Genomic DNA, 7,904 nt, shown 5'->3' with positions numbered 1-7,904 from the left:
AGTGGGGATGCCCTCCCTGCCCTGGACTTGCTTCTGTCCTCTGTCTCTCATGAACAGAGTGGGACCAACCCCTGCCCCAGCTCCCCTTTGGGCTCAGCCCAGTTGGGGCAGTGCCCAAGGACTGTGCTGCCATTGCCCTGCTCTGCTGTGCTCAGCCCCTGCTCTGTCCTCAGAGTCAGCCCTGTTGGACTTGCACCCACCCAGCTGTGCTGAACCCCCACTGATGCCCCTCCTGCTCCCAGAGAGCAGCATCTCCAGCTTATGGGAAAGGGAGAGGGGATGCAACCACCTCCTGTGTTACCAACGCAAGATGGCGTTCATGTGGAACCTTGATGTCTGTCTCTCCCCTCTATGAGGATCTGTGGGCATGTACTGGAAATTCCTGGAGGAGCTGCAATTCCTGGAGGAGCTGCACTTCTCCTGTTCCCCCTGTAGTCATGGCTTTAGCTCTCCTGAAGGAAATATTTGGTTGGAGGGACCTCACTACTAAAACACCCCCTCCCAGTTCTGTGATATCATCTGGTGCAGGCAGGGAAAGTGTCCACACAGGTTCTCTGAGAGCGGCAGAGACAAATAGGAAAGCCTGGAAGATCTGTGAGCTGTAAAGAGAGCATGAAGTTGCACCCCAAAGGGAAAGGTGCTGCCTTTGGCCTATCCCAGGAGAGGGGTCTGGTGAAATACTGCCCTAAGAGCAGCTGTCTGTCTCCAGGGTTTGTAACCAAAACCTGGTTCATGGGGTTCATACAGAGACATACAAAGGCAGCCAACATGGGAATCTGCAAGGAATCTCTTTGTGTAAAGCCTCAACATTAATCCAAACCTGTATCTAGCAACTGATGACAATTTTGGTGCAGGAACAGGTATGACCCTGTGACCTCATAGGCATGGGCTGTTCTGGGTAATAGACAGGGCAACAAGTGACTTTACATTGTGATTTATGTTTGAGAAGGATAGCCAAGACAAGAAAGGAGGGGCACTAGAAGAGTACAAATATGTGGGGAATCTCAGCTGGACCGAGACCCTAACATGGAATGAAAAGGTGACTGAGAATAGAGGCCTTAATCCTGACAACATATTGATGCATCCTGAGAGAGGAGAAAAACACCAGGAGAAAGCTGTCCCGTGAGAATAAGGACGCTGTCCCATGAGAACAAGGACTTATTTTGAACAAAGTGGCTAAGTAGAATGTAAACATAAGAAGAAAAAGAACATCTGCAGAGAGACTGTGAGAATAAGACTGAGAAAGTCCACCTATCAGCCGTGAGAATTGTGGTTTGTGTATTTGAATTAACCTAGCTGTGTAGAATACATAAACCTAAAAAACTGCATTTAAGGAGCTGTAAAGACAGCTCCACGGCTGCTGCTGTTCCCTTTTTTCTTTCCAATAAACTTTTTTGCTGGATACTTTGTGTCGCAGCCAGTTCCAACAGCGACACAAATATGAATGTTTGAGACTCTGGTTATAATGTCTCAACTGAACTCAGACCAGAGACGTCTCCCCTTTCTATCCCAGTGTACCTCCAGTGTCCCTTCATGTCTCTCCAGCCACCCCTTTGTATCTCCAGGGCTGTCTCTGGGCTGCTCAACCCCATTCTGGGAGGGACAGTGAAAGGCACAGGTGCAGCTGGGGAGAGAGAAATGCATGTTTGTTCTCCACTGGAGGAGAAACATCTGATCATTGTACACCCCCATTGCCAGAGCCGTGTGAGAACAGCAGGGCCTCTACCCCTGTGTACTTGTGCATCCAGGGGAGCATCAGTGTGGGCATAGAGAAGGGCTTACCCCGAGTTGGATCACAGGGTTTATGGACACACAGGTTCAGCTGACACAGGGGGATGGAGATGTCTTCACTCGAGGTGCTCACGTGTCCATGTACAATACAGGGAATAGATTTGATGAAGATTTATCCATCAGACATTGTCAATACTTGTGCAAGTCACAGAGATCCTTTTGGTTCAAGGCATCCAGAACACATTTCTGATGGGTGTAGGAAGCGCTGGGCCTGGTGGAAGGGCTGGGTGTGGACATGTTGGCATGGCCAGAGCTTGTGGGGAGCTGTTGCCCTGCCAAGCCAAGCACTGGAAATTCCCCACCAGAAGTGGTGCAGACGAGCCCAGTGGTTGGCACAGGGCAGGTTCCTGGGGACAGGGACAAAGCCACTGGGAGCTACAGGGATGTCTGTAAACCCCATGTGCTGTGGGGGGTGGAAGTGGGGTTTCTCTTTCAACACCCACAGTTCTTCTGGTTTTCTGCAGTCACCAAACACCTCCCTGGTGCCATTGCCCAACCATGTTTCTCTGGCCTTAGAGATGAAGGGAAGTCTGTGGGCACCTCATTTCATGTTGCCTGAACATCTGTCAAACACTACAACACGTGAGGCACAGCAGGGTCCTGGGTCCCTTTGTCCATGTTGGCCTGAAACAAGTCTGCGCTCAGCCCTGGTGATATGGTTGAGATGCTGCAGCCAAAAGTGCATGAGCAGGAGGAGCTGGAGAACAGGCAGGAGCAGCTGGAGCCTCCCAACCTTGTGATGGTTTGTGGATGAAATGAGGTGTGGTGGGACACCCTGCTCACCTTGGGTGCTGCAGGGGAGGGACAGAAGCTCCGCAGAAGAGGGTGACAGGGAAGGTGAGGATGGGGAATGCCCACACTTCTATGAGCAGCCTTTGGCCTCTTTAGGCAAGTGCTCCTCAGTTTATATGCCAGGCATGACATTCTATGGTCTGGAATATCCCTTTGGTCATCCAGTTCAGATCACCTGTCCTGGCATTGCTCGCTCCCAACATCTTGTGCAGCTCCCCACTGGCAGAGCAAGAGACACTGAAAAGGGAGCACAACTGAGCAACAACCGAAACATCAGTGTGTGATCAACAGTATTCTCATCCTGAATCCAAAACACAGCCCTGGATCAGTTACTATAGAGAAAATGGACTCTCAGCCAAAACCAGGACACCTGGGAATGTGGCTGAAGGCCCTGCACAGAGGGTCTTCCCATCAGGTATGAGTGCCTCAGTCTGAGAGGTGGGAAAAGCCTTCTGCTGTGGAGTGGCTGAACAGTGCTCAACATACCCCGTGAGCTGACTTTCCCCTCCTCCTCTCCTTCACTTCCGTATTTGGGGGATATCAGGAAGCCTTTCCCTTCCTTGGAGGTTGGTTCATTGTTTCAGTAGTTGCAGTTCAGGAACTTGGCACCAGAGGTCTCATCAAAAACTTTACACCGTTTATACTTTTTGACAAAAAAAGGCATAACCAAGTTATATCACTTTTTCCTTAATTAGTACTCAATACCTATTTGCCAGTTATACCTCTCATTTCTCATGCTAATTAGTCTGGAGGCAGAGTTCTTCTCTCCATATCAGTCTGGGATCAGTCTGGGATCTGTTTTGAGTAGGAGATCAATTAGTCGTTGGTCCTGATCACCCACAGCTGGAATTACCTTTCCCCCCTCCTGCAGTTCCCAGGGAGCCCATACCACTTGGATTGCCTTCTCTTTTCCTTGAAACAAAAGATTAGTGAAGCATAAAACGTTCACAATTCAATTGCTCCATTGCACCTGTCCAGCTACAGCTACTGAATAACAAGTAAAAATAAATTCAAGTTTGATTCAAATCTTACGTAGCTGAGATCTTGAGGGGCTCTATATCAAAGGGAGGGGATGGAGAGCATGGAAAGGTGTTCTAGGGCATGTCCCTACAACTCGATGCAACTCTTGAGGCTGTGGCATGGCCAGTCAAGGGGCTCAGGGTGCCAGAGGCAGGAAGGACTCAAGAGGCAGGGGTCCCACAGACAGAGGGGTCCAGGGTCACCTACAGGAAGGATTGGTACTCACAGTGTATTTAATTATCATCAAAGCTTTCAGCCTCATGGCTGGGAAATTGGTGCTGCCTGGAGAGAGTTGGGGAAAGGGTTTTGAGGTCTGTGTCCAGACCCTGATGAGCCCATTGGAGTCATTGCCATGGATGATATTGTCTTGCATCGGGTCCAAGGCTGGAGTCAAGGCCAGGGCAAGCCCTACTCCTCCCTGCCTGCACCATGGGGGAGTCCACCCACGGGCACAGGCCAGGCTGCCGCAGCCCAAAAACCACCCCAGGGGGCCTGAGTTGCCCTGTCTCCATCACTCCCCAGCCCACAGCCCACAGGGATTGCTGTTCACCTTTGGCATCTCTCTCTGCAGGCCCCTGCAAGAAAAGAAAGGGAGAGGTGGGAGACAGAGACCCTGCACAGCCCTGGCTTTCCATGCTCTGGGCTGTGCAGTGAAAGTGAACATCCACATCTCACTCAGAGGGATTTTTCAAGGCCAGTCTATAAAACAGTGAATCCCCTTTCCCAGTCTCGTCTCCCCAAGCTCTAAGATGCTGTACACAGCACCTGTGGAGGAGCTGTGCTGGCTCCACTCAGGCCAACACAGAGACTCAATTCTTTTGCCAGAGAATGAGAGTCACTGTCTGCCTGGGGCAGGGATGCATTTACTCTCCTCTCCCTTCACTGGATTAGAGAATAATTCTCTTGGAGGTAAAGTCTTCATCACCCCAGACACTTTGGTCCCAGGAACTTGCGGCTCTGAATGACAACAAAGGTAGTGCTAATGCAATATGGCATTTACTGATTTCAGTCCTTCAGGTTTTGCTTTGACAACTTCCTTCTCTACTTGCTCCTCTTTCCCCTCTTGTCCAGAATCAGAGGGAGCCAGCAGAGATTCTGGTGCCGGTGTTCTGGGTCTCCTGGCTGCATCAATGAGAGGAGGTATCTCATCAAGACTCGGATTTTTTTAAAAACGGATGCTACACCCAAAATGAAAGAAAAGCGGAAGGAGCCATTACTTTCCAGATGCAGTTTCCCACAGGCTGCAGTGGGATTCCTCCGGTTACCTGCAATACACATCAGGAGGACTGAGGGCACCATCTACACCTCCAACTTCATGTCCAGGACCTCACTATCACAGGCAAACATGGCCCATAAGGCCATTAATCAATTTCTCAAAGTGTCTTCAGCAAGGAGGTTTACCTTGCCAGTGCTCTGTGAATGCCACTTGCTGCCTCGGGCCTTTTTCCATTTCAGAAAACTCAAAGGACTCCCTTAGGTTCCTCTTCTCTAAAGACTTGGGCTATTTTAGATGTCAAAACTAATGAGGAGTGTAAACCTCCCGTACCTCTAAGAAAGGTCAATTCCAGGAGGATCCAGACCTGTGTGTTTTTCTGAAGAGCACTGGGGCAGAGGTTCTCAGCACCCAGACAAGAGCAAGGACACAAGGGGCAAAGCGCTGATGGACTCAGCTCTGGCTTGCAGGGAGAGCAGTGTCTGCATTCCACCCCTGCCCCTCCCTGTGCTGGCAGCCACCTTTCTTCCCAGCAGGGACAGCCCAGTGGGTACCTTCTGCAGCTCCCTCTCTCTGCCACAAAACCTGCTAGAACCCTGGAGCACTTCTGGCCTGCTTGAATGTGCCAGGCAGCAAATGGGGCTGGGACAAGGCCCCCTCAGCTGTCCCTCCTTGGGTGACAGAAACCTCAAAGAATGGGGCAGGAGGGCCCCCTCTGAGGCTCGCAGTGAGCTCCCCACAGCCCCTTCCTTCTCACAGGCAATTCTCTGACCACTTGGCTGGGACTGCTTCCTTGGGTCCCCCTCCACCAACACCATTTCAGCCTCTGGAACTGCTATTATTCTACTCCAGGTCTTTTGCCACCAGGTACAGCGAAGTGTCCTCCCAAAGTACAAGCCAGGGCCACAGACAGGACCTGATGGTGGAAGACCTTTCCTCGGAGGCAAGACCAAGACAGATGGCACTGGAGAAGAGAAGGTCCCAGGGAGAGCTTATTGTGGCCTTTCAGTCCTTCAAGAGGACACATCTTTTTGCAGGGACTGTTGCAATGGGACAAAGGGTCATGGTTTTCAAGTGGAAGAGGAGAGATTCTGGTTACATCTAAGGAAGCCATTGTTTAGAATGAGGGTGCTGAAACACTGGCACAGGAAGTGGATACCCCATCCCTGGTTGTGGGACAGGGCTCTGAGCAACCCGGTCCAGTTGAAGATGTCCCTACTCGTTGCTGGGGGGTTGGACTAGATGCCACTTAGAGGTCCCTTCCAAGCCAAATTATTCTAGGATGCTACTTAGTTGTCATTTGAAAAACACTAAGAGATTAGTAGGAGAGGAAGCCTCCTGAGTTTAGCTGATGACAAAGCCCATCCCTGTAGTAGCTTCACCTGTAGCCACTTTACCTTGAGCAGCTTCCTGGCTGTCCATCGACGCTTCACATTCCGTTTCAGACAAGACTGCAGGAAAGAACGGAAAACAGGCGACAAGTTTCTGGGAGTCTCCAGCTCGGGGTGGCGAGTCCTTAGACTGGGACAAAGGAAACACAAGACAGCCATTAACCATCCCTCCCCGAGGGGAAGATCTCCAGCACAGGCCAGTCCTTGCTTTCTGAGAGTCGACCTGGGGCTTCTCCAGGAGCCCTGGAGTCCCCCTGAAGCGGAGAATTTTCGGCATCCAGACCAGTACTGCTAATTACCTTCATCTCTTTTTGCTGCCTTCTGCAAGGCAAATGCAATCCAAAAGAAGTCTTCCAAGAAAAGTCAGGAATCTTTTTCAGAAAGAAAGACTGGAAGACCTACATTTTCCGTAATTTTTGCCTTCCTCAGGAATTAACTGTGCAGCATTTAACTTGGTTTCAGCTATTAGTCATGGGGTTTTATCCTGGTATACCTTCCTGGGCTATTGTATACTCCTTTCATGTAAGAGCGGGTCATTTCATTTTCGGGAATTAGCATCTAAAACTGCACACATGAAAATACATTGGTTTCCTACAAGGAGCTGTTCTAGAACCTACTTTTAGAAATGTACTGGCTAATGCATAATTGTGGCAGTACTAGAAGCAGTGACCTTCCCTGAAAGGCTCAGGTAAGCAGTGGGCACTGGTCCAAGTTTGAATAGACTTCTGGCCTGCAGATACCCTTGAATTGCTTCTCCAACGGGAGAATCCTCCTGCTGAAAAATTCCTGCCATTGGGAGATCCAGCTACAAGGGAGTTCAAAGAGCACAGGAGGAATACAAGCATTGTTGGAGGCCAAAACGCCCTATTTCTGCACATATCCCTTCTCCTGTGAGCAGATGTGCTCCAGGACACTTTTAGACGTGGGCCTTGGTGGGAATAGTTCAAATTGATGTGAGAGAAAGATATGTCTCATGGTAGAAAGGCAGTTTTCTCTGACAGTATTTGCACCTTACCTGTGTAGGACCATTTCTAGTGCCGTGATCCCAAGGGCCCAGATGTCCACTTTGGCACCATATTTGTCTCCTCTCAACATTTCTGATACCATATAGAAAGGAGTTGCAAAAAATGTCCCCCATGTCTTCCACCAGGGCTGAAGGCAAGCACATAAGCCAAAATCAACTGTAGAAAAAAGAAATAGGGTTAAAACCGGCTTGAATTGTGAAATCAAGCACAAGAATTCCCCACTCTCAGTCTGAGAGCACAGTGTTGATTCTAGCTGGAAGAGTGGTTGTGCTCTGTTTCCTATGGAAGGGACATACTCAAACCAAAGGCACTCTTGACAGCCTCATCCTCACTAGAGTTCTCTGCACATTGCAACTCTGCTCTCAGCTTATAGCAGTGGGCACTTTTGGGGAACTGACAGGCGCTCAAAGGCAACCCCAGTCCCTGCCTCCCGGTAACACTGTGCCTGAACAAGAACACCTACTCAATTTGACAGATCCGTCCATTCCCTAAAGAATATTGTCACTTTTGATGTCTCTGTGAATCATTCGATTTGAATGAAGGAAGTCCAGGCCTTTCAGTCACGGAGATTAAAAAAAGAAACGAGAGGAAAAATTAATTAGGCTGATTTTATCCCACAAAACAAGAAGTGACTCGAAAAGATCAAATTTCCAGGTGACACATCAATTGCAG

The 7,904-nt window shown here is 49.7% G+C and overlaps 1 long non-coding RNA gene across 1 annotated transcript; it reads right to left on the bottom strand.

Moving 5' to 3' along the window:
- Positions 1 to 4,609: 4,609 nt before the first annotated feature.
- LOC116793911 lies at positions 4,610 to 7,233 on the bottom strand. The gene is made up of 3 exons (XR_004359630.1): positions 7,223 to 7,233; positions 6,214 to 6,337; positions 4,610 to 4,781 (listed from the first exon to the last, which is right to left on the bottom strand). It is a non-coding gene; the product is annotated as an uncharacterized LOC116793911 (long non-coding RNA).
- Positions 7,234 to 7,904: the final 671 nt, after the last annotated feature.

This window comes from Chiroxiphia lanceolata, chromosome 14, assembly GCF_009829145.1.
Source record: "Chiroxiphia lanceolata isolate bChiLan1 chromosome 14, bChiLan1.pri, whole genome shotgun sequence".
In the NCBI taxonomy this organism is placed as follows: Eukaryota; Metazoa; Chordata; class Aves; order Passeriformes; family Pipridae; genus Chiroxiphia; species Chiroxiphia lanceolata.
Note: the sequence above shows the minus strand (reverse complement) of the source record. Positions and strands in the feature narration are given on the sequence as shown.